At 39.5% G+C, this 24,960-nt stretch overlaps 1 protein-coding gene across 2 annotated transcripts in view; it reads left to right on the top strand.

Annotated features, from left to right (window-relative positions):
• Nucleotides 1-23,273: 23,273 nt before the first annotated feature.
• Nucleotides 23,274-24,960, top strand: part of Mfsd6 (major facilitator superfamily domain containing 6) — a 60,828-nt gene continuing 59,141 nt past the window's right edge. The window contains exon 1 of one of the 2 annotated variants that reach the window (XM_076866479.2): nt 23,274-23,589. The gene's annotated coding sequence lies outside the window, so the exon portion shown is untranslated. Of the gene's footprint in view, nt 23,590-24,061; nt 24,152-24,960 lie in introns of those variants that run through there. The other variant, XM_076866480.2, reaches the window with a different exon arrangement.

Below are 24,960 nucleotides of genomic sequence, written 5' to 3'. Positions count from 1 at the left end.
GTTCCATTTCTACTTCTAATCTTACTGTCTTTTGTTCCATCTAAATTTTTGTCATATTTGCTAGTCAGGCCCAAACCCAGCCCACTGAGGATCTAGGTTCATACCACCTGAAGGTTCTTTTTTATTTGTTTGTAAACTGAGATGACAGAGGTGTAACTAAACCAGGGTGTGTGTTAGTAGTCACCTGGCAAGAAAGTGGCACATTCAGCACTTCCCACATTTTAGTGTCAACTCAACACTGTCCACCAGGTGTCTCCAGCAGATTTGCACAGGCATATGTGACATTATAGACATGTTGGGGCCAAGCTCTTCTCTTATCCTCTTCCCAAGGGTTACTTTTTTTTTTTTTTTTTTTTTTTTAATAAGCACCTTCCTAAACACCTCTTTCTTTTCATTATGTTTTAATTGATCATCACATGTGCCTGAAAGAACTGAAGAATATGAAGAAGAAGGAAAATTCCACTCCAGACACGACTGCTGTTAATACTATAATTTCTCTAGGGTTATTTTTATTCTATTCATAAGAGAATAAAAAGTTGAGCCATAGAATGGGAGAGATATTTAATGATAAATATATAATAAGGGACTTTGTATCCACAAGAAATAAAAACCTCCAAATCAACAAGAACAAGACAGAAAGCCCAGTTTTTAAGAAATGTGCTAGACTCTTTACTTTTGTAAAGAGTGTATTCCAATGGCCAATAATCATATCACAAGATATAAGAAATAATGCACCTATACTATATAGAGATGCTACTATACCCACCGGAATGACTAAAATTTAACAATTGATATCAAATATTGGTGAGAATTTGGAACAACTAAAATTCTCTTCTATTTGCTAATGGGAGTATAAATTTGCACAACTACTTTAGAAAAATGCTTGGCATGATTTAATAAAGCTGACTATATACTTAGTCTATGATTCCTTTCTCTGTATATACTTAACGGAAATGCATATAAATATATATCAAAAGACGTGTTGAAGAATATCCATAGTACTGCTATTCAGACCAGCCAGCACTTGAAAACTAATTAAGGGCTTAACTGCAGTAGAATGAATAAGTGTATTATGATAGGCTAAAAAGGAATGAAAAATATAGATTCATCTCACATACATGGAATGACACACACAAGAGTACATACAAAGCAGAACTAATGGAACATACTATCAAAATCCTCCTGAAGGAATGAAGGACTTCCTGGGAAGTACCTTAGTTGAAGAGAGCTGCCAAGTTCAAGATTACATTCCTAGCCCTGGGGCTGAGAATAAAGGCCCTCATTAGAATTTGGCAAAACTGTGAAGGACCACCCCAGCTTCAGAACTCCCTGCAGACCTGTGGAAGAATTTGTTGTGATTCTATTTAGTCCAGTTTATACCTCGCCTTAATTTTACTTCTCTCCTTTCCCTTCTCTTCCTCCTAGTGTTGGTCCCAATTGTACAATGATTTTTTTCACAGTCAGTTTCCCTAAAACTCCTTTGCTACCGCAAAGTCAGAGTAGCAGTTACCTTGGGGGAAATAATGACTGGGAAAGTTCAGGGGGTTCCAATAGTGTTCTATACCTTGATGGCAGATATGTGAGAGTGTTTGTTTTGTAAAAAATGATGTATACACTTAAAATTTATCTATTTACTATATTTAGTTATTCATCATTAATTTAAAATATAATAAATGAGTCAATGAATATATTAGATGAATGTGCACATTTGAACTCTTCTCTAATTTTATCATTAAAGATGAATTCTTAGAAGTAGAACTACTAAATTATATTTTAAAACTTGGGTGCTTAACTGTCAAAGGGTCCTCCGAAAAAGGTGTACTAATTGAACTCATCAACATATGAGACCTATGCTCTACTTTAGAACTAATTGTATACTGATGAAATTAGTCAATGGTTGATTGAGTTATTAAGGAAGCCTAATGTGTTTCTTAAATTGTACCATTTTCTTACCTGTGTTCCTCGTAGGTGATGGAAATGGGGTTCACCTCGGTGGAATGGGCTGGCTGCAAAATAAAAGCTAAGAAAAATAGAATAAGGAAAAAACCACAGGACACAAAGTATTTTCAGAAAGCAGGGGTGGGACGGGCTAGCCGATAATAGAGATCAAGCTTCTAACTAAAAAGCAAAATGGAGCCACACTTGCTTTATTTGTATCAGGGAACATCAAAAGTCTTCCATAGACTGTTCTTCACTAAAAAAATGTTATAGGTGGGCTGTCCAGTTTCCAAAGGGTTATTACACCCATCTTCTGAGCTGTTTTGAGAGAGATTCCTAGTAGAGCAGAGATAAAGGTCATGTGCCTTGGGCAATCTATTGCCTGGGAGAGCCATGGATAGTTCCCAAGGTTAAAAATAAAATCTCCCTGGAAGCCATACCAAGAGAAGACCCTCAAGTAATTCATGGGTGGCTTCCCACACCATTTTATTGTAGAAAGTAGATAAAGTTTACAGTATCTATAAAAGCTTATATCATCAATGAGCAAAAATCACGGAGAATCAAGTACAAGAAGCTGTTGAGGGATATGAAATGCCCAGCTATAGAATGAACTACATTCTAATTACCATCAATCCTTACAGACATTCTACAGAGTCAAGCAAAATCCATATGATCCTTCTTCTGAGATTCCAGCCATTACATCTAGTTTTCATGGTGAATCTGAGTATCTATATTGGGTTTTCTTTTTCAGCTGTGAAATTCGAACGTGCCATACTTTGTAAAAATTATTTTCTATTTTTTGTGTGTGTGTTGGGGGATGGATACGGGGGATTGAATTCAGGGGCACTCTATCACTGAGCCACATCCCCAGCCCTATTTTGTATTTTATTTAGAGACAGGGTCTCACTGAGTTGCTTGGTGTCTCACTTTTGCTGAGGGTGGCTTTGAAGTCGAGATCCTCCTGTCTCAGTCTCCTGAGCTGCTGGGACTGTAGGCATACATCCCTTTACCTGGCATAAAAATTATTTTTCTTTTTTTTCCCCCTTTCCACTCACTTGCTCTTGTATGTAATTTTGTATACCCCTGAGGGTCTCCTTCCATTTCCATGCAATTTCCCTTCTCTCTCCCTTTCTCTCCCACCTCTCATCCCTGTTTAGTGTTAATCTTCTTCTCATGCTCTTCGTCCCTACTCTGTTCTTAGTTACTCTCCTTATATCAAAGAAGACATTTGGCATTTGTTTTTAAGGGATTGGCTAGCTTCACTTAGCATAATCTACTCTAATGCCATCCATATCCCTGCAAATTCTATGATTTTGTCATTTTTTAATGCAGAGTAATACTCCATTGTGTATAAATTTTTTTATCCATTCACATTTTTTTATCCATTCGTCTATTGAAGGGCATCTAGGTTGGTTCCACAGTCTTGCTATTGTGAATTGTGCTGCTATGAACATGGATGTAGCAGTGTCCCTATAGGGTGCTTTTTTTAGGTCTTTAGGGAATACACCGAGTAGGGGAATAGCTGGGTCAAATGGTGGTTCCATTCCGAGCTTTCCAAGAAATCTCCATACTGCTTTCCAAATTGGCCGCACCAATTTGCAGTCCCACCAGCAATGTACAAGTGAACCCTATTCCCCACATCCTCGCCAGCACTTGTTGTTGTTTGACTTCCTAATGGCTGCCAATCTTACTGGAGTGAGATGGTATCTTAGGGTGGTTTTGATTTGCATTTCTCTGACTGCTAGAGATGGTGAGCATTTTTTCATGTACTTGTTGATTGATTGTATGTCCTCCTCTGAAAATGTCTGTTCAGGTCCTTGGCCCATTTGTTGATTGGGTTATTTGTTATCTTATTGTCTAATTTTTTTAGTTCTTTGTATATTCTGGATATTAGGGCTCTGTCTGAAGTGTGAGGAGTAAAGATTTGTTCCCAGGACGTAGGCTCCCTATTTACCTCTCTTATTGTTTCTTTTGCTGAGAAAAAACTTTTTAGTTTGAGTAAGTCCCATTTGTTGATTCTAGTTATTAACTCTTGTGCTATGGGTGTCCTATTGAGGAATTTGGAGCCCGACCCCACAGTATGTAGATCATAGCCAAATTTTTCTTCTATCAGACGCCATGTCTCTGATTTGATATCCAGTTCCTTGATCCACTTTGAGTTTGTGCATGGTGAGAGAAAGGGATTCAATTTCATTTTGTTGCATATGGATTTCCAGTTTTCCCAGCACCATTTGTTGAAGATGCTATCCTTCCTCCATTGCATGCTTTTAGCCCCTTTATCAAATATAAGATAGTTGTAATTTTGTGGATTGGTTTCTGTGTCCTCTATTTTGTACCATTGGTCCACCCACCTGTTTTGGTACCAGTACCATGCTGTTTTTGTTACTATTGCTCTGTAGTATAGTTTGAAGTCTGGTATAGCTATACCTCCCAATTCACACTTCCTGCTTAGCATTGTTTTTGTTATTCTGGGTCTTTTATTTTTCCATATGAATTTCATGATTGCTTTCTCTATTTCTACAAGAAATGCCGTTGGGATTTTGATTGGCATTGCATTAAACCTATAGAGAACTTTTGGTAATATCGCCATTTTGATGATGTTACTTCTACCTATCCATGAACAGGGTATATTTTTCCATCTTCTAAGATCTTCTTCTATTTCTCTCTTTAGGGTTCTGTAGTTTTCATTGTATAAGTCTTTCACCTCTTTTGTTAGGTTGATTCCCAAGTATTTTATTTTTTTTGAGGATATTGTGAATGGAGTGGTTGTCCTCATTTCCATTTCAGAGGATTTGTCGCTGATATACAGGAATGCCTTTGATTTATGGGTGTTGATTTTATATCCTGCCACTTTGCTGAATTCATTTATTAGCTCTAATAGTTTCTTTGTAGACCCTTTTGGGTCTGCTAGGTATAGAATCATGTCATCTGCAAATAGTGATAATTCGAGTTCTTCTTTTTCTATTTTTATGCCTTTAATTTCTTTCATCTGTCTAATTGCTCTGGCCAGTGATTCGAACAGAAGTGGTGAGAGAGGGCATCCCTGTCTTGTTCCAGATTTTAGAGGGAATGCCTTCAGTTTTTCTCCATTCAGAATGATGCTAGCCTGAGGCTTGGCATAGATTGCTTTTACAATATTGAGGTATGTTCCTGTTATCCCTAGTTTTTCTAGAGTTTTGAACATAAAGGGATGCTGTACTTTGTCGAATGCTTTTTCCGCATCTATCGAGATGATCATATGGTTCTTATTTTTAAGCCTATTGATGTGGTGAATAACATTTATTGATTTCCGTATATTGAACCAACCTTGCATCCCAGGGATAAATCCTACCTGATCATGGTGCACAATTTTTTTGATATGTTTTTGTATCCGGTTCGCCAGAATTTTATTGAGAATTTTTGCATCTAGGTTCATTAGAGATATTGGTCTGTAGTTTTCTTTCTTTGAAGTGTCTTTGTCTGGTTTAGGAATCAGGGTGATGTTGGCCTCATAGAATGAATTTGGAAGTTCTCCCTCTTTTTCTATTTCCTGAAATAGCTTGAAAAGTATTGGTATTAGTTCCTCTTTAAAGGTTTTGTAAAACTCTGCTGTATACCAACCCGGTCCTGGGCTTTTCTTAGTTGGTAGTCTTTTGATGGTTTCTTCTATTTCCTCAATTGATATTGGTCTGTTTAGGTTGTCAATATCCTCCTGACTCAATCTGGGCAGATCATATGACTTAAGAAATTTATCGATGCCTTCACTATCTTCTATTTTATTGGAGTATAAGGATTCAAAATAATTTCTGATAATCTTCTGTATTTCTGAAGTGTCTGTTGTGATATTGCCTTTTTCATCCCGTATGCTAGTAATTTGAGTTCTCTCTCTTCTTCTCTTCATTAGCGTGGCTAAGGGTCTGTTGATTTTACTTATTTTTTCAAAGAACCAACTTTTATTTTTGTCAATATTTTCAATTGTTTCTTTTGTTTCGATTTCATTAATTTCAGCTCTGATTTTAATTATTTCTTGCCTTCTACTTCCTTTGCTGTTGTTTTGCTGTTCTTTTTCTAAGATTTTGAGATGAATTATTAGATCATTTATTTGTTGGTTTTTTTCTTTTTTTAAGGAATGAACTCCAAGCAATAAATTTTCCTCTTAGAACTGCTTTCAATGTGTCCCATAGATTTCGATATGTTGTGTCTGTGTTTTAATTTATCTTTAAGAATTTTTAATTTCCTCCTTGATGTCTTCTATAACCCATTGATCATTCAGTAACCTATTCTTCATTCTCCAAGTGATGAATGATTTTTCCTTACTTCTTTTATCGTTGATTTTCAATTTCTTTCCATTATGATCAGATAAGATGCATGGTATTATCTCTACTCCTTTAAGTTGTCTAAGAGTTGCCCTGTGACATAATATATGATCTATTTTTGAGAAGGATCCATGTGCTGCTGAGAAAAAAGTGTAACTGCTTGATGTTGGGTGGTATATTCTATATATGTCAATTAAGTCTAGGTTATTAATTATGTTATTGAGTTCTATAGTTTCCTTATTCAACTTTTGTTTGGAAGATCTGTCCAGTGGTGAGAGAGGTGTGTTGAAGTCTCCCATGATTATTGTATGGTGGTCTATTAGACTCTTGAACTTGAGAAGAGTTTGTTTGATGAACATAGCTGCACCATTGTTTGGGGCATATATATTTATGATTGTTATGTCTTGTTGGTGTATGGTTCCCTTGAGCAGTATGTAGTGTCCCTCTTTATCCCTTTGGATTTACTTTGGCCTGAAATCTATTTTATTTGATATGAGTATGGACACTCCTGCTTGTTTCCGAAGTCCATATGAGTGATATGATTTTTCCCAACCTTTCACCTTCAGTCTATGTATGTCTTTTCCTATCAAATGTGTCTCCTGAAGGCGGCATATTGTTGGGTCTTGTTTTGTGATTCATTCTACTAGCCTGTGTCTCTTAATTGGTGAGTTTAAGCCATTAACATTTAGGGTTATTATTGAGATATGGGTTGTTCTTCCAGCCATATTTGTTTATTTATGTTACTAAACATGGTTTGTTTTCCTCTTTGATTATTCCCCCCCTTTACTGTACTACCTCCCACTGTTGGTTTTCATTGATATTTTCCATTTCCTCTTCCTGTAATATTTTGCCGAGGATGTTTTGAAGAGATGGTTTTCTAGCTGCAAATTCTTTTAACTTTTGTTTATCATGGAAGGTTTTAATTTCATCTTCCATCCTGAAGCTTAATTTCGCTGGATACACAATTCTTGGTTGGAACCCATTTTCTTTCAGTGTTTAAAATATGTTATTCCTAGTTCTTCTAGCTTTCAGAGTCTGTGTTGAAAGATCAGCTGTTATCCTGATTGGTTTACCCCTAAATGTAATCTGCTTCCTTTCTCTTGTAGCTTTTAAAATTCTCTCCTTATTCTGTATGTTGGGCATCTTCATTATAATGTGTCTAGGTGTGGATCTCTTATGATTTTGCACATTCGGCGTCCTGTAGGCTTCTAGGATTTGGGATTCTGTCTCATTCTTCAAGTCTGGGAAGTTTTCTCGCATTATTTCATTGAATAGATTGCTCATTCCTTTGGTTTGGACCTCTATACCTTCCTGTATCCCAATGACTCTTAAGTTTGGTCTCTTTATGTTATCCCATATTTCTTGAATGTTCTGCTCATGGTTTCTTAACAGTTTTGCTGAGCTGTCTATGTTCTTCTCCAGTTGAAATACTTTGTCTTCATTGTCTGATGTTCTATCTTCTAAGTGTTCTACTCTGCTGGTAGTATTCTCAATTGAGTTTTTAAGTTGGTTTATTGCTTCCTGCATTTCTAGGATTTCTGTTTTTTTTTTTTTTTATATAACCTCTATCTCCCTGTATAATTGATCTTTTGCTTCTTGGATTTGCTTATGTAATTCATTGTTGAAGTGGTCGAAGTGGTCTTTCATTGTCTGATTTTGCTGTCTAATGTCTTCCTTGAGACTCCAGATCATCTGAAGCATGTATATCCTGAATTCTTTATCTGACATTCCATCTGCTGCAGATATTACCTCTTCTAAAGTTGAGTTGACCTGCAATGCTTGTGGTCCTTTCTTTCCTTGTCTTTTCATACTGATCACGTTTCTTTCTGCTTGGTGAAACTGTTGTGTTATTGATTTTTCCCCCAATATATTTATATTGCTCTTGTATAGTTGCAAAGTCTCCCTCGCAGGCTTTGGCGGTGGTTCTGCCCCTCCTCCAATTGGGGCAATGTGCCTACCACCCCGGCAGGCCGCTGGGCCTGTACTTTCGGTGGGCCTGTTCTTTCGGTGGTCGCAGGTCCGCCTACCTTGCAGGCCCGGGCGTCGGCTCAGACCCTCTCCAGGCTGCTGGGCCTGTTCTTCTGGTGGGTCGCAGGTCCGCCTACCTTGCAAGCGTGAGCAGCAGCTCTGCCCCTCTGCTGGCCGCTAGGCCTGTTCTGTCTGTCGGTTGCAGGTCTGTCTACCTAGCAGGCGCTGGTGGCGGCTCTGCCCCTCCCCCAACTGGGGCGATGTGTCTGGCGGGCCACTGGGCCTGTTCTGTCGGTGGTCACGGTTCCGCCTACCTTGCAGGCACGTGGAGCAGCTGTGCCCCTCCGTGGATTGCTGGGTCTGACCTGCCGGTGGGTGGCAGGTGCGCCTACCTTGCAGGTGCGGGGGTGGCTCTGCAGCTTCTCGGGTTGCTGGGCCTGATCTGCTGGTGAGTTGCAGGTCTGCCTACCTTGCAGGGCGCAGCGGTTCTGCCCCTCCCCCAACCGGGGCAATGTGTCTGGCAGGCTGCTGGGCCTGTTCTGTCATTTGTCACGGTTCCGCCTACCTTGCAGGTGCGTGGGGCAGCTGTGCCCCTCCGCAGGTTGCTGGGCCTGACCTGCTGGTGGGTCGCAGGTCCACCTACCTTCAAAAATTATTTTTCTTTATGCATTTTTTGCCTAAAGATCCCATCTGTCTCTATAGCTTCAGCTACAGTGTATATCCAATTGTTTAATTTACAAAAGGAAGGAATTAAGGAAGGCATGATTTGAATAGGGAAAATCCCTAATCTCAGACTCACATTCCAATGGTCTGCTAGCCATTTCTCCCTCCTTGTGTTGCCAGTCCATGTTCTTAACAGATCCCAAAGCACATTTTCTACTCCCCTCCCCCCCCAATCCCATTAGACTCCTCTAATCAATCTGGAAGATCTCCTCTTTTGTCTCCTTTCTTGAAGGAAACTCTGGGGACCCTTTCTCATCCTTGTCTCTTTTTCCCTGCTCTTCCCTATTTCTTGGCTTCCAACAGCCTCTTTTGCAACATCTAAGTCATCACTTTTGATCAAACCTCTCCTTGCCTGCTTGGACACACGTGGCCAATAGGGCTTTGGGGCACTAGTGGCAGTCTAAGGAAGCCCAGTAGTCTTGGCTCTGTTGATGGGGATGATCTGTGACTGTGGGTGGGACACAATCCCTGAGCAATCTCTTCATTGCAGGACAGTCACAGGAAGCCCTTCCGATGCTAGCATTGTGAATTGATTTTCAGGTCCTCTTTTCCTAAAAACCTTCTGGTGACTTGCAATCAGGCTTTAGTTTGGCACACAAACCCTTCTTCCTGCCTCCCCCACTGCAAAACTGCAAACGAAGAAAAAAAGAAAACCGGTGAGATTGTCAAAATCAGTCCTTACATCTAAGCCTCTTAGCAACTCGTTGCTTTATGCTAGGTTTCTCAGCCTTTCACTGTGAGCACATTCTGCTTTTGAATCAGAAAAGTTTTGAAGAGAAATTGTACGCAAAGTGCCAAGTTCACCAGTCTGCATTTCTCTTTTTTTTCCTGAGATTTTAAACCCTCATTTTAGCTGTCCCAAATCTCTAAAGCACAATTTCTGCCTCCCCAGCCCAGTGGGACAGCTAAAACCTGGAAATTCTCTCTCTCTCTCTCTCTCTTTCTCTCTCTCTCTCTCTCCCACAGGTAAATTTGAAAATATCATGGACTAGGAAAAGATTTCTTTTTTTAATATTTATTTTTTAGTTTTAGGTGGACACAATATCTTTATTTTATCTTTATGTGGTGTTGAGGATCAAACCCAGTGCCTTGCGCATGCCAGGATAGTGCGCTACCACTTGAGCCACATCCCCAGCCCCAAATATTTCTTAAACAAGACACTGAAAGAACTAATCATAAAGGAAAAACCAGAAATAACTCCAATGAGTTATCAATAGATTAGGGCTGAAATAAATTGTAGTATGTATGTAAAATGGCATGTTATACAATATAAAGAAAGAGTTAGATCTAGATGCAAAAGATAATTATGATATACTGTACTACTAAGAGAAAAAAAAATCAATTTATGAAAGTGTGATGCAGTTTGTAAATTTTTAAAAGTATTTTTAAAAGTCTAAGTATATATACTGAACTATGCAAGGTAATTATACCAGGGGATAAGATTACAAAATTACATTCATTTTCTATATTATGGTTGTTTGTTTCCAGTATTATTATTATAGCTAGGGAAAACAGTGACATAAATGTTGATACCTTTCATTAAGAAAAAAATAATATTTGGGCTAAAGTTATATACCTTCTAGAGTGTAAGCTAGGTGAGGATAGACCTTATCTGTTTTATATATGGCTTCCCAGCACTAAGAATGGTGTGATTTACTAAATAGGCACTTGACAAATACTATATTGGTTAAATGAATGAGTGAATGGAATACAGCCAAATTTTTGACATAAATATTAAGACACTGGAGCTAGTCTCCTATATCTAATTATCTTCAAAGAATTATTGTATGTGGTATTATAGAAGACTATTTTAAAAGTTCTGAATTGTTTGGATATAAATATGTTCTTTTCCTCAAGTAACAAACTTCTGAAATATGCTTTAAATATATTTCTCTGCTGAGGTTGCAGTCTCCTTAATACCCAAGCCTGTTCTTTCTGTGCTCTGAATCATTCCATTTCAATAAGGACTGTACCAGAACTTTGAGTGCCTAATAAATATTAACTGAATAATTACTCAATTATTGATATTTCATTACTTATTCATTATCAATGATAAAAATGATGACATGGTATTTAAGGATGAAAACTTTATTTCTACTTTATTTTAGCAATATTAAATTTAGTAGAGTCAATTTTCAATCAAGCTAGGTGACGGTGGATAAAATTAGAGTTCCTCTTACATTCTCTATGTGCCATATCATACTATTTTAAAATATAGAAGAATGTTGATATAACTGTCAAATTTTCAACAGAACTCACACAAAAAAGTTGTTCACTCTTGAGTTGTGAGAGTTCTTATGTATTCTAGATACCAAGTCATTTGTTGGATATGTGTTTGAAAATAATTTCTCACATTTTTGCCTTTTCATTTTTGTAAACTTGTATTTTGAAAAGCAAAAATTCTTAATTTTTAATAAGTTCAGTTGATTTATTCTTTCCTTTTATAATTTGTATTTTTCTATCCTACATAAAAAATCTCAACAAATTAAAGGTAAAAATTTCCCATTTCTTCCAGAATTTTTATTGTTTTACCTTTTGTAATTAGGTCTTTGATTAATTTTTGAGTTAACTTTTATATATAGTTTGAGGTAAGATTGAAATTCACTTTTGGGGGTGAGGTTTTGGGGGTTGAACTCAAGGGCACTCAACCAGTAAGCCACATCCTCCACCCTATTTCATATTTTATTTAGTGACAGGGTCTCAGTGAGTTGGTTGGTGCCTCACAGTGACTGAGGCTGGTTTGAACTAAGGATCCACCTGCCTCCACCTCCGGAGCCTTTGGGATTACAGGAGTGTGCTTCCATGCCCAGATCCTGAGATTCACTTTTAAAATATATTCAATGCATCTATGTTGGAAAGATGATCCTTCTATTGAATTGCCTTAGTAGGTGCTATGGTTTGGACATGGTTCAAGTGTGCTGCTGTGTTGGAAGCTTCTTCCTCAGTGAGGCAGTGTTGGGAGGTAGCAGAACCTTTAAGAGGTTGGGCCTAGTGAAAGGTATTAAAGTGAGGGAGGGTATTGCCCTTGGAAGTTCTTGTGGGAACCCAGTTAGTTCCTGTGAGAAAAGATTGTTATCAAGCACCAAGACTGGCCCCTGTCCCATCTCTAGCTTCCTGTTTTGCTGTGTGATCTCGTCCATATGCTCCCACAATTGTGATGCCATCTGTCATAGACTTATAGCCTTCAAAACTGTGAGTGAAATAATCTCTTTCACATAAAGTATCCAGCCTCAGATATTTTGTTACAGCAACAGAAAACAGACTAATAAAGTCACTTCATTGAAATTGACTAGCCTATACTTACTGTCTAGTTAACTCATATTGTGGATTAATCCACTGATTAGGTTACACCTCTCATCATCTAATCATTTCACCTCTTAATGTTCTTGTGTTGTCTCACACATAAGCTTTTGGAGGACATCTCATACCTAAGCCATAATATTATAAGAAGTTTTCATAAAATAAAACTGACTTTTTAAAAAAATTGACTAGCTATGTGTATGAGCCTATTTTTGAACTCATATTTTGTTCCACTGATCTCTATGATAATCTTTACATCAATACTACAGTATCTTGATTATTCTAGATTTATAAGTTTTGAAATCAAATAATGTAAGTCCTCTAATTTTGATCTTTTTCATAGTTGTTTCAAATATTTGAGACCCTTTAAATTATTTAAAATTGGTTTGTCAGATCCTACAAACTTGTTAGAACTTTGCTTGTAATTGTGTTTAACCTGTACATTAGAAAAAAATTGACATTTTAACAATATTTAGACTTCTAATCTAGTAACATTATATACATATATATATATATATATATATATATATAGAGAGAGAGAGAGAGAGAGAGAGGGGGAGAGACTTCTAATCTCACTTTCATTTATTTAGGTTTTTATTAATTTCTATAAGCCATCTTTTGTAGTTTTTAATGTATATTTCAAAAATGCAATTATCTTACATTTTGATGCTGTGTAAATGGTAATGTTTTATGAATTTAAGTTTTCTGTTTTTCTTTGCCTATACAGAAAAATACAACTGACTTTTAAATTTACTTTTTAACCTATTAGTTCTGTTAGGTCTAGCAGCTTTTATTTTAGATTGTTTAGGATTTTCCACATAATAAATGTCATTTGAGAATAAAGACAATTTACTTCTTCCTTTTCATCTGTATACTTATTTATATTTGCCTTGTTACACTAAATAGACTCTGTAGTAGATTGTTGAATCGATGTTGAATTTTGTTAAACATTTATTCTGTTGATGGGGATAGAACCTAGGGCCCTTTACATGAGAGGCAAGTATTCTACCACTGAGCTACATCCCAACCCAAAGTTAAATAAATTTCTTACCATGTGCTCCAGTAATCCTGCTCTTAGGTATTTTACTCAAGTGAACGGAAAATTTTTGTTTATACAAACCTGTGTGCAAATGTTTATAGAAGCTTTGTTAATAATAGCCCAAAACTAGAAGCAACTCAGATGCCCTTCAGTCAATAAGTGGATAAAAACTGTGCTTTATCTATACAATTCAGCAATAAAAAGGACCAAACCATTGATTCATACAATAATTCATACCATGATAACAATGAATCTTAAATAGAGAATGCTGTGTGGAAGAAGTCCTACCCAAAAGGCTGCATTTTATATAATTCCATCTATATGACATTCTGGAAAAGGTAAACTATAGGGACAGAATACCAAAAAGTGAACTTGAGGTCTGGTGACGGCATCTCTCTTTTTCAAAGATGACGCCTTTTTGCTGGATACTCTAGAGGGGCTGAAGGCTGAATTCTCACAATGGTGGAAGGGAAGAAAAGGAAAAAGGAGGTGGAAGGGGCAAACCCATTCCTTTAAGCCCATCAATGGGGTGAGGCTATCATGACTTCACCTCCTAAACACTCCACCTCTTAATACTGTTGCAGGGAATTAAGTGAAAACATGAAATTTGAAAGGGATACAAAATTCAAACGAGAGCAGTGACTTTACAGTGGAGAAACCCAGTACATAGAACCCCAATCAAGGGACTTAACGATTCATATTGCAAATACTAGGACATATGACAAGTGTGCCCCTAATGTGTGATCTGAGGACACAGCGCCTATGTTATGTTTCTCCAAGAAATGCATGCCTGAGTCTAGCCATGAGAAAGCATCAGTTAACCTAAATTGAGGGTCCTTCTACAAGCCACCTGACCAATATCCTTTATACGATGTCAAGGTCATAGAAGACAGGGGAAGACTAAGGAGCTGTTACCGACTTGGTGAGATTAAAGAGACATACTTCCAATTGGAGTATAATTTTTTGCAAACACCTTGGAAATTGCTTGATATTAACTAATAATGGTGAAAATCTGCGTACCCTATGATTTAGCAATTACATTTCTGGTACATATGATAGAAATTCATACATGAGTACTAAAAGATCAGAACAAGGATGTTCATGGAAGCATTATTTATAATTTTCAAGGATGGGAATAATCCAAGTGTTCCTCAGCAGAAAAATGAAAGATAAATAATGTGCAATCTGTGTATTGGAAATGGAATAACTACACATAGCAATGTAATTTTGAACTGAAGAAATCAAGCATAAAGTATTACATATTGTTTGATTTCATTTATTATACAGTTCAAATTTAGGCAAAACTAACCTGTGAGGTTAGAAATCAAAATGATGTAATTTGGGGCAGGAGAAGGTAGTAATTTGAAGGGAGTACAGGGATCTTTATGGGATATCGGTAATGATCAATTTCTTGCTATTGGAATGATTACACAATGATTACACATTGGAATCATTACACAATGATTACACAATGATTAACTCATTGAGCTGTGCTCTTTTGATGTGTGTACTTTTCTGAATGGTTATTATACTCTCATTAAAAGTTTTAAAAATTAAAGATACAAGACTGTTGATGTTTTTGTGTTGGATAAATGTGAGAATGGGAATATGAAAGCTGTTATGGAGACTGTCGCATTAAGACCTGAGTTCCATGGGATGTGTGTAAGGATATGTAGGATGGGTGAGATCAAACACATTAGAGAAATGCCAAGAAGATAAAATTGGCAAAGTTAGTGTTTGGTTGAAGATGATTAAAGATTTTGGACTTTATACTTTAGGCCATAATGATCTAATAGATTTCTCTTAGAAGGGGAAGAACATGAAAAAAAATGTTATTCTTGTAACATTAGTCTGTGTATCACTCATAAAATATGCCACCTTCTATTATTATACTAATTATAATTGATTTATTTATAGCCACACCCTTGCTAGTAGCTTATAAGCCTCTCATAAGGGAGGGACCCGGTTTTATACTTCCTTTTGTCTTCAGTGCTTAACTCTCTGTCCTTACATGGTAGATTCATTATCATTAGGATGACCACAATTAGAAGATAATAAGCACATTATGATATGGAACTGGATTGGAAATAGACAAAAATATTGGAAAATACATGAATTATATTAAAACACCTATTATTCATTTTTAAAAACCTTATTAGATCATATGTAGAAAGCTTTATTAACCTAATGAAGAATATCTATGCCAAAGCAACAGTCAGGCTCATACTCAATGGAAAAGTAACAAAGGCAATCAACAAAGAAAGTAACAACACAAGGGACAACTGTTGGCCATTACAAATATTTACCATTATTTTAGCAATGTGATAAAAATTTTAAAATAGATACAAGTATCAAAAGGGATAGCAAATATCATTATGTATCGCTTGATGTGATTGTCTGCCTAGAAAACTCAAGAGAACTAAGTGAAAATAAGTCATAATAATAGATTGAAATAAATTAGCTTTCTTTGTTACTATTTACATCTTAAGTCATGTTTTGGGCCCATAGTTAAGTCCTACTTCCTCCACAAGCCAATGCTGAAGAAGGAAGGAAAGGAAGATAGTGGGAATTAAAAGGAACCAACCTCATTATGATTGTCACCATTGAATTTATCCATTTATTATGATCCATTTAGTCAAATATTTATAACTCTCCCTCCATGCCCCTTCCATTTCCTCCAACATGCAGTGTCAAAAGCTAGTGCTGTCCTTCCACACCTTTCTCTATGCTGAAAGAAGCACATTCCAAGAGTCAGGCTCTGTGTGAGGTGAATGATTACCAGGACACTAGAGAAGGGCAGTCAGGCTCTGGGATGCGCAGTAACAGAGGTGGGTCAGGACTGTTAGTCACACTTAGTGTCTGTTCCCTTCTCCTTTCATAGCAAAAGTTTTATCTCTATACGTGAATATTCAAAGACTACATTTCTCAGTTGTCACAGCAGATAGGTGTGGTCATATAAAGAAGTTCCGACACTGAAATTTGAACAGTAATATTTAAGTGATACGTACAAATTTCTGTTTATGTTTTTAAGAGAAAGGAACATGCCTTCCCTTCCCCACATAGCTCAATGGCTAAAATGTGCACACAATGGTGAGAGCTGCATGTTGCATTTTGGTGATGCCTCATTGGACTTGGAGATGGAAGCTTTATATTGAAGATGCATCAAGAGATCATAATTTCTTGTTCCCAACACATGGAGCCACCTATTAACCTACAATTTTATATGTATAAAATAAAAGTATCCTTTTATTCTTGTTTAAACCACTATATTTGGGCTGTTGCAATGGGACCATCCTTTAGCTAACTAATAAGAATGATGAACATTCATACATTCCCTGTATGCAGAGTCCCATTAAGGAATACACAGTCCAACATGGAAGTCAAACAAGCCATTACAATAGCTATGGTAGGTGCCATGATAGAGAAGACGCACAGCAAATGAAGCCACCGAGGGACAACAAGACTAGTCTGTGGAAGATACAGTGGTTTATCTGGGATCTGAAAAAGGAGTAGGGTGTTAAACTTCACACTCCTTGAAACACACACACACACACGCACGCACTCCAACAACAACAGGCTGCAGGGGCAACATCCTCCTTAATTTCCTCCTATTTTTATCACTGATTATTCTTAATTTCTCCTCAGATACCAACTGGTAAATGTTGACCTTTCTCAGGGCTCCTTCAATATATTTTATCCTTAAGTGGTTTACTTCATGACTGTAAATATTACCTCAGCACTGATGATTGCCAAATAGAGTCCTTTATTCTGAGCTTTGGAATCTTATATTTAATTGTCTGCTTCACATCTCCACCTTCAAGTCTCACAGCCATCTCAAACTTATGTCAAATGTGAACTCTTTCTTCCCTCCAACCTGCTCCTCCCACAGTCTCCTCCTTCTCTGTAAAGGTTATCACAATCTACCCAGTTGTTCCAACCAGAAATCTGAGTCATTCTTAACACCTCCTTTCCCTTGCCTCCCACATCCAATGTATCACCAAGTGTGCTCATACGCTTTCAAAAACTCTCTCAAATTCATCTTCTTTCTCCATCCCTACTACTACCACTGTGATCCAAGCCTGTTAGCCATTCTCTCCTCCACTGACTACTTTCTAACTTAGCCTAACCCCCTACCATCTGAGCCCTCTCCAGGCCATGGTGATATTTTAAAAGCACAGATCTCCTAAACATTCTGCAGTGGTTTGCTTTGAATTTAAGTTTAAAATTCCGTATGTTTAATAAGATGTACAGGTATTTCCCTCACCTAGCTATGCCTATTTACCCAAAGTTATCAAATTTCCCCGTAGCTCACTCCTCATTCTGCTCCCGTCAGAGGATCCTAACTCTTTCTTGCCTCAATGCATGCCTTTTGTGGAGAAAGAACTTTCCAGAACACTTTACCTGGCTATCTTTTACTTATGCTTTTAAGTTTCAGTTTAGTGTTACTTCCTCATAGAAGCATTCCTTATCCTCCAATCTAAATCTCATTCCTCCACTTTTTTCCTCTGTTGAAGGTTTCCAGTTGATTCTCAAAATTCATTCTTCCTTTCTTTTGTAGGATTAGAACTTAGCTAGGCATATAGCCACTCAGCTAAAGCCCATATTTTCTTCCTTTGCACTCAGATGTGGTCATGTGACTAAGTTCCAGCCAATGGAATGTGAATGGGCATGATGTGTGTAAATGCTAGTGCTTCCCTAACTGATTGAATTTATAGCCAACACGCCCGTGTGCTGGGGATGGTGAGACCTGAAGCAGTTACCCTGGACCAGAGATGGAATTCCTGTTGTTATGTGGACTATTCATCTACTTAAGGAGTAAATGAGAAAAAAATCTCTATTTAACTACTGGAACTTTGAGTCTCCTTGTTACAATAAATGAGGTCTTGGATGTGTTTTAAGAAGAGGAAGCAAGGTCTGCTGGTAGCACATCCCAGACATACCATACAATGTGAAGGGTGCCCCATGGTGTTACACAACCCTGAAGGATGGCAAAGAGATTACATGGCCAGATGTTTTTAAAGATTACTTTGGTTTCGGATGGAAAATTAATTGAATGGATGAGCACAATGAAGCAGATAGGTCAGAGAAATGGTTGTCACAAGGAAGAGGTGAGATAACCTCATGGGTTAGAATAGCTCAGGGATAGGGAGAAGAGGATGGGCTCCAGAGATTTCAAAAGATGGATCGGGGAGAGTTTGGCGTTTGACTTGGTGTGGTCAAAGCCCCCAGTGATGTCCAAATCTCAACCTCAGGCACCTATGAATATGCTACCTTCCATGGCGAAAAGGGACTTTGCAGATGTGATTAAGGCTCTGGAAAGGAGGAGATTATCCTGGGTCATTAGGGTGAGCCCAGTGAAATCATGAGGTTCTTAATAAAAGGGTAAAGGGGTCAGAGTCAGAAAAGGCACCATGAAAACTGAAGCAGAAATTAGAATGGTGTGCTTTGGAAGTGGAGGAAGGGGTCATATGAGGCAAGGAATGTGCTTAGCTTCTAGAAGTGGGAAAAGTCTAAGTGATTGATTCTTATGTGTTAAAGCCTTGGCCCCCAGTGCAGTAATGCTCAGAGGCGGGGCTTTTGGAAAGTGAGTGAGGGCTCTAATCTCATCAATGAATTAATCTACTGATGGGTTCATAGTTGGATCGACTATTGGGAGGCAGTGGAAATTGTAGGAGGTGGGCCTAGTTGGAGGAAGTAGGTCACTTACAGCATATCCCAGGAAGGGCATTTCTTAACCCCAGCCCCTTTCTTCTCCTCTCTCCTCTCCACTTCTCTGCCCCCACATTCCCAGCCACCATCTTGAGGTTGTGCCTTCACAGAGGCCCATAGCAATAGGGCCAACTGACCATGGACTGAAACGTCTGAAACCATGAGCTAAAATAAATTTTCTTCATTTTAAGTTGTTTACCTCCAGTATTTTGTCACAGTGACAAAAAGCTAACTAACACAGCATTCCTGCAGTCACTAAAACTCATTTTGGACTTCTGTCTCCAAAATTAAGATAATATGGTAACTTGTTTCAGCATCAATAGGAAATAAATATACTTGTGTATGGGGGTCCTGGAGAGGGGGAAAGATAGATGGTAGTTTGAGAACCCAGAAGTAAGAACAGGGGAGGAGAGTGGGGGAGAAGCAGAAGATAATGAAGCATTGATGTGGGACTTAGTGAGGTTGGGATGCCTGTGACACATTCCACTGGACAATGGCCATATGGATCTGGTCCTCAGGAGAGAAGCTGCCTCAGAGAGATGGATGTTAGGTTATCTTCAAACATTCTGTGATTGAAGCTAACAGAATGAGAAGAAACATTCCCCAAAATAACAACAGCAGCAGTTAGGAGAAAGAAAGATCTAGAACAAAATCCAAGGAATTAAAAAAACCCAAGTGGATCATACAAAGGGGAGTGGCCTGAGGGAAAAGGGAAACACAAGGCTTATGGGTCATGGAAGTTAGAGGAGGAGTGAGTTTCAAGGAAGAAAGTTTTAAAAAGGAAACATCAGGGGCTGGAGTTGTAGCTCAGTGGTAGAGTGCTCACCTAGCACAGGGGAGACCCTGGCTTCAATTCTCAGCACCACGTAATTTATATAAATAAATTAATTAAATAAATAAAGGTCCATTGACAACTTGAAGAAAAAAGGAAGACAGAAAAAGAAACCATCAACAGTGTCCAATGTTCCTGACAGGTGAAGAAAGAAGTGGTTGAGTGGTTGACACTTTGGGGTTGTGGCTCAGTGATTGAATACTTGCCTCGAATGTGTGAGGCACTAGGTTCAATCCTCAGCACCACATAAAAATAAATAAACAAAATAAAGGTATTTGTTCATCTACAACTAAAAAAATTTTTTAAAAACTCCAACTCCCTCTGTATGATTAGACATATTTTGAAGTATTTAAATGAGCAAGGAGGAATGAATAAGAGCCAAAATTTGAAGCCAGACTATGTGGGATCGAATGCAGATTCTATCACTTACTAGTGGTGTGACCTTGGTCAAGTTGTTTCACTTTTATATGCACCAGTTGGTAAAATCATGTGATTACTGTGAGGAGGATTTTCTGAATAAATATATTGCAAATTGCAGTGAGCCTTGCCTGGCTCATGGTGAGTCCTATATAAATGTTATTTGTTATTATTATTGCCCAATGTAATGTGTTTATTTTCTTATTTAAGAATAAACAATTCTGTCAAAGGAAATACAAGAAAAAACATTATGAGGAAGGTAAATGAAGCAGAAGAAAGTAGTTTGTGAGAAAAAGTAGTGAACATATGAGTTGGACATAAAGAGGAAAGAGGAAAGGTTGGAAGGAACAAGTAGGCATCGATTTTTTTTTTTTTTTTTTTTTTACCCAGGATTGAACACAGGGGTGCTTAACCATTGAACCACATCCCCAGCTTTTATTTTTTGAAACAGGGTCTCACAAAGTTGCTTAGGGCCTCGCAAAGTTGATGAAGTTGGCTTTGTGATCCTCCTGCCTCAGCCTCCCAAGCACAGGCCAAGTACAGGCATGCGCCATTGTACCTGGCCAAATATTCTTTTTTTTAAAGGGCTAATTCTCCCAGCTTTACCATTAGTCTTGTTTTTAAAAAATATTTTATTTTTTAGTTGTGGTTGGACACAATACCTCTTACTTATTTGTTTTTATGTGGTGCTGAGGATCGAACCCAGGTCCCCGAATGTGCTAGGCAAGCACTCTACTGCTGAGCCACAACCCCAGTCCCCAAATATTCTTGATATACTAAATATTCATAAATCAATCAATATCCAGGAAGTCTTAAAAGGACCATCCACTGGTGATACCCATGCAGGCTGCACTCCTCTCTGCCTGAGAAATGCAGATAAAATCCATAGCAACTACCAGATTAATTGGTGAGCTAGAACTAGAGCCAGGCATACTTGTTCCTATGTCTCCTGGAGCAAGTAAGTATGTGTTGGGTCTGGCACCAGGCACCTTCTGTCTACCAAGCCTCTTTGTTTAACCTCCACTCTGATCTTTGTAACTATTCTATCAGTGGAAAAGAATGATGTAGCTGAGACTGGAGAAGGGGTATGAAGCTATGCACATTTCATAAATATATCACCCATTTGTACCCCATCCTCTCTCTTGGCTTTCATGCTATGCATTCTTCAATAGCCTTGTGATTTCAACATCTGAAGTCTCTCTGTGCAGTGACCTCTGGGTTAGCCTGACTGGTTGTGTACTTGGAGGCTAATTTCCCACACCACACCCACTGGTTAGCTCAGAGACAGTGGGAAGGTGGGAAGGAATAGCAGATCACTATTTCTTCATGAATATTTGTGTCTTCTCCTTATATTGATTTATTTGTGAGTTTTAAAAATTAAGAAAATTTAAAATTTTGTGATCTTTAGTATGTGTATGAGTTGAATAATGACCTATTAGACAGAGCCAAAAACCCTGACATATTTAAAGGATTGTGGCTGTCAGGAAAAAATTTCTTCCTTAACACGGTCAATTGGAACAACACGTTTTCCCTGTGCTGACCCTTGAGCCTACCCTGTCCTATTTGAAATACAAACACCAGCTTTGATCTCTGGGATGACATGGCTTCACTTTTCAACATGGGGCTGACTTTATAGATCAAGATCTATCCAATATTTCTCCAAGTTTTTTTCTGTTGTCTTTTCTCATAAAGGAAAGGACCTGAGAGAAGAGAGTCTGTTTGCTTTTTGCCCTTATGTTCTTTTTTAAAAAGTTGTTTATTTAATAGTTGATAGATCAGAAAAATGACAATTCTATTGTGACAGCTACCAACTGTGTACTCTATGAGCCATTTAGTTTAAAATAATGCAGTAGGAAGCAGGTATCTCCAGGCCACATCAAACAACAATCTGTCATTCTTAGAACAATAATCTCCTTCATCATTTTCATTTAAAACTTTAGCACTCACTACCTTTATTTTGCTTTTATGTGTCGATATTGTAAATGGATCTATCAAGAGGCTGTGTTGTAGGCTTCAGGCACATTTCATGGGTTCCTGGAGAGGGTCTAGCAACTTAGTATTCTTATTGTTTTAATTCTCCCCAAAAAGGGATTCCAAATTCTGAAGCTCCAAGACCTAAAAAGTTCTCATGAGTATGATTTCATGGTTAGGGAGGTTAACAACTGGATTTAAAAGAAGTCACTTTTTTCTTTTACTACCTAGTAATTTTGGACAGATTACATTAACTTTCAGCCTCAGTTTTCTTAGTTGTGAAGTGGGAATATCATTACCTATACCCAAAAGATTATGATAAAGCTTAAATAGTACTTCATATATAATAAACATTCATAAATGTTAGCTTCCATTATTCTCTGCTGTTGCCAGAATAAACGCTGAGAACAGGATATGGCATCCCCTAGAGCCAGTCACAAGCACACAAAAATTCTTGTTGAATGAATACTTTATGCAATCAACTACACTCTCCGCCCTGGCTGTAAGTTTAACCAGAAATACAATTTAAATTCCATTCTTAGTGCGACACACAGGATCTCTTCAGCAAAGCGCCAGATACCCCGCAGTGCCTTGCTAGGAGGGTGTTTTAGCCTCTGTGAGTTCGTGAAACTCACCACGTTCTTTCTCTCCCTTCTCTCCCAAGTCAACTGAGGACAGTGGATCAAGACTGTGACTTGAGACACTGTGATAGAGCATTTATAGTGTTAGCCTTGTGCCTGGCTCTTAATAGGCGCTCAATAAATGATGGCTAGTACTATCTTCAGATCAGACGTCCCTCTACTCCCCATCTCAAGTCTTCTTCCTCGCCGTGGCCTGAATTTTTTGCATAGGGAGACGGGGGTCTCGGTCGGAAGCCTGTGTGGGTGGGTGGGTAGGTGGTGGTGGTGATGATGGCGGGGCAGGCTGTAACCTCGACGTCCGCTTTCCCCTTCTTAGTGCGCTTCCCAGCCGGGTCGGGTCCGGGGTCCCCCGGGGCCGCCAGGGCGGGCGGGAGGCCGGGAGGAGGAGGCCGACGCATCCGCCGCCGCCGCAGGAGGCGGAGCGCTGCACCTGGCGGACGGTCCTCGGCGCTCGGCCCTGAATCGGGTCCAGCCGGTAGTGAACGGCTGCAGCGACCGTGAGGACCCAGCACCAAGAAGAGCAGCTGCTGGAGAAGGTCGCCCCGGCTGTCGGTCGCCCCACCCAGCCCGCATCCCTCAGCCCCGCCGCGCCCCGCCCCACCCCGCCCGCCGCAGCCCCCAGGAGCGAGCGACTCTCCAGAGATGGTGCGCACCGCCCCGACAGCCGCCGCCCCGGCGCCCGGAGCTGCCGCCCCGCGCCCCGGGGACAGGGCTCCCCGAGCCCCGCGCAGCTGAGCGCCGCCGCCGCCGCAGCAGGTGAGTCGGTGCCGGGTGCGCGGGGAAGGGGCGCGCTCGGCGGGGGAGGCCCCGCAGCCCCGCCCTGGCCTCCCCCGCCAGGGACGCGCCGCGCGGGAGGGCGGGGACCCTTCTCCGCGCACACCTGCTGTCGGGGAGGGGGCTTGGGAAGGGGCCCGAGGGAGCGCGCGTGGGCGTTTCCGCGCCCACCCTGGTCGCCAGCCGCTCGCTCCCTCCCTCCCCTGGGCTCGGGTGTCTGTTGTCATCTTTGTAGGGTGCTGGGGGAGGCTGCCGTCAGCGCCCCCCGTGTGCCGGGCGCCGGCAGCACTTCCGCAAACGTAATTGGAGTCGGGAAAACAAAGGCGCTGCCCAGGGAGCCCTCGCCCGACGCCAGTTGCCGCCGGAGAAGGGGGATGAGGGATGGGCCCGGGTGTCCAGGCCCTTCTCGGCCCAGCCCCACTTGCGTCCTTGGCACAAACGTCTCTGGGAGAAAGGCGGAGGTGAGAACCTCCACACAGCCCCAGTGACAAGGACATGGCCCTGCTTTGGCAGAAGGAGGAAATTGATATTGTCAGTCTCCCAGGTGAATATATACGGGGGGGAAAAAGCCTTTTCTCAGGCCTGCTACCTAGGAGAAATTCTACCCTTCTCTACTTGAATTTAGTGGTATGTCCCTGAAGCCCTTTTGAAAGGGTAATGGGGGTTGCTAGTACTTCTGAGTCTTATTTATTCCATACCCAGTAATTTACCTGTAAATTTAAGTAGTAAACAATTCCAAATGCACCTCCCCCTTTCTTTTATCCCCTCTTCACGTGGACACACACAGGTGGATTAATAACCCTTCAAGCAGGCACACGATGCATTTTGCTACTCCCACATGCATTAGGAACAACAAACATTTCCTTTAATCAAAAAATGTTTAATAAGTATCACACAGTACAACTGGAACCTATGATATCTGGCCTATGAGTAATAGAAAATAATCTTTAAGAGTGAAGGCTCAAATCCAAATAGTTTGATGCCCTTGGGTTCTGGGTCCCAGTTTTCTCTCACTTGTGAAAAAAAAAAAAGATGGTTGGATAGTGTAGTGACTAAATTTTCCTTTGCCTTTTCTAGAAGTTCATGATATTGTGTTAATCTAACCTTTTTAGTGTAGATGGATGTAAAGAGTAGGTGGACATATAGTTGACTAACAGCATGTTATGAAAAGAGGTGACTATTTGGTAGGTCCCAGATGTGAGCAGATCATCTCTTCTCCAAGACCTGGGCATTAGCCAACTAAAGGTGTAGGTATCTCTGACTGCCTTGTTAAACAAAAGGAGAGGTTAGAGTTTTCAGTGGGAAGCTTGACTTTTGATACTTGGTCACTGGCAGACAAGGGAAGTGTTTTCA

The sequence above is a fragment of the Callospermophilus lateralis genome, chromosome 9, assembly GCF_048772815.1.
Source record: "Callospermophilus lateralis isolate mCalLat2 chromosome 9, mCalLat2.hap1, whole genome shotgun sequence".
Lineage (NCBI taxonomy): Eukaryota > Metazoa > Chordata > Mammalia > Rodentia > Sciuridae > Callospermophilus > Callospermophilus lateralis.
This window is presented reverse-complemented; position numbering and strand designations above follow the sequence as displayed.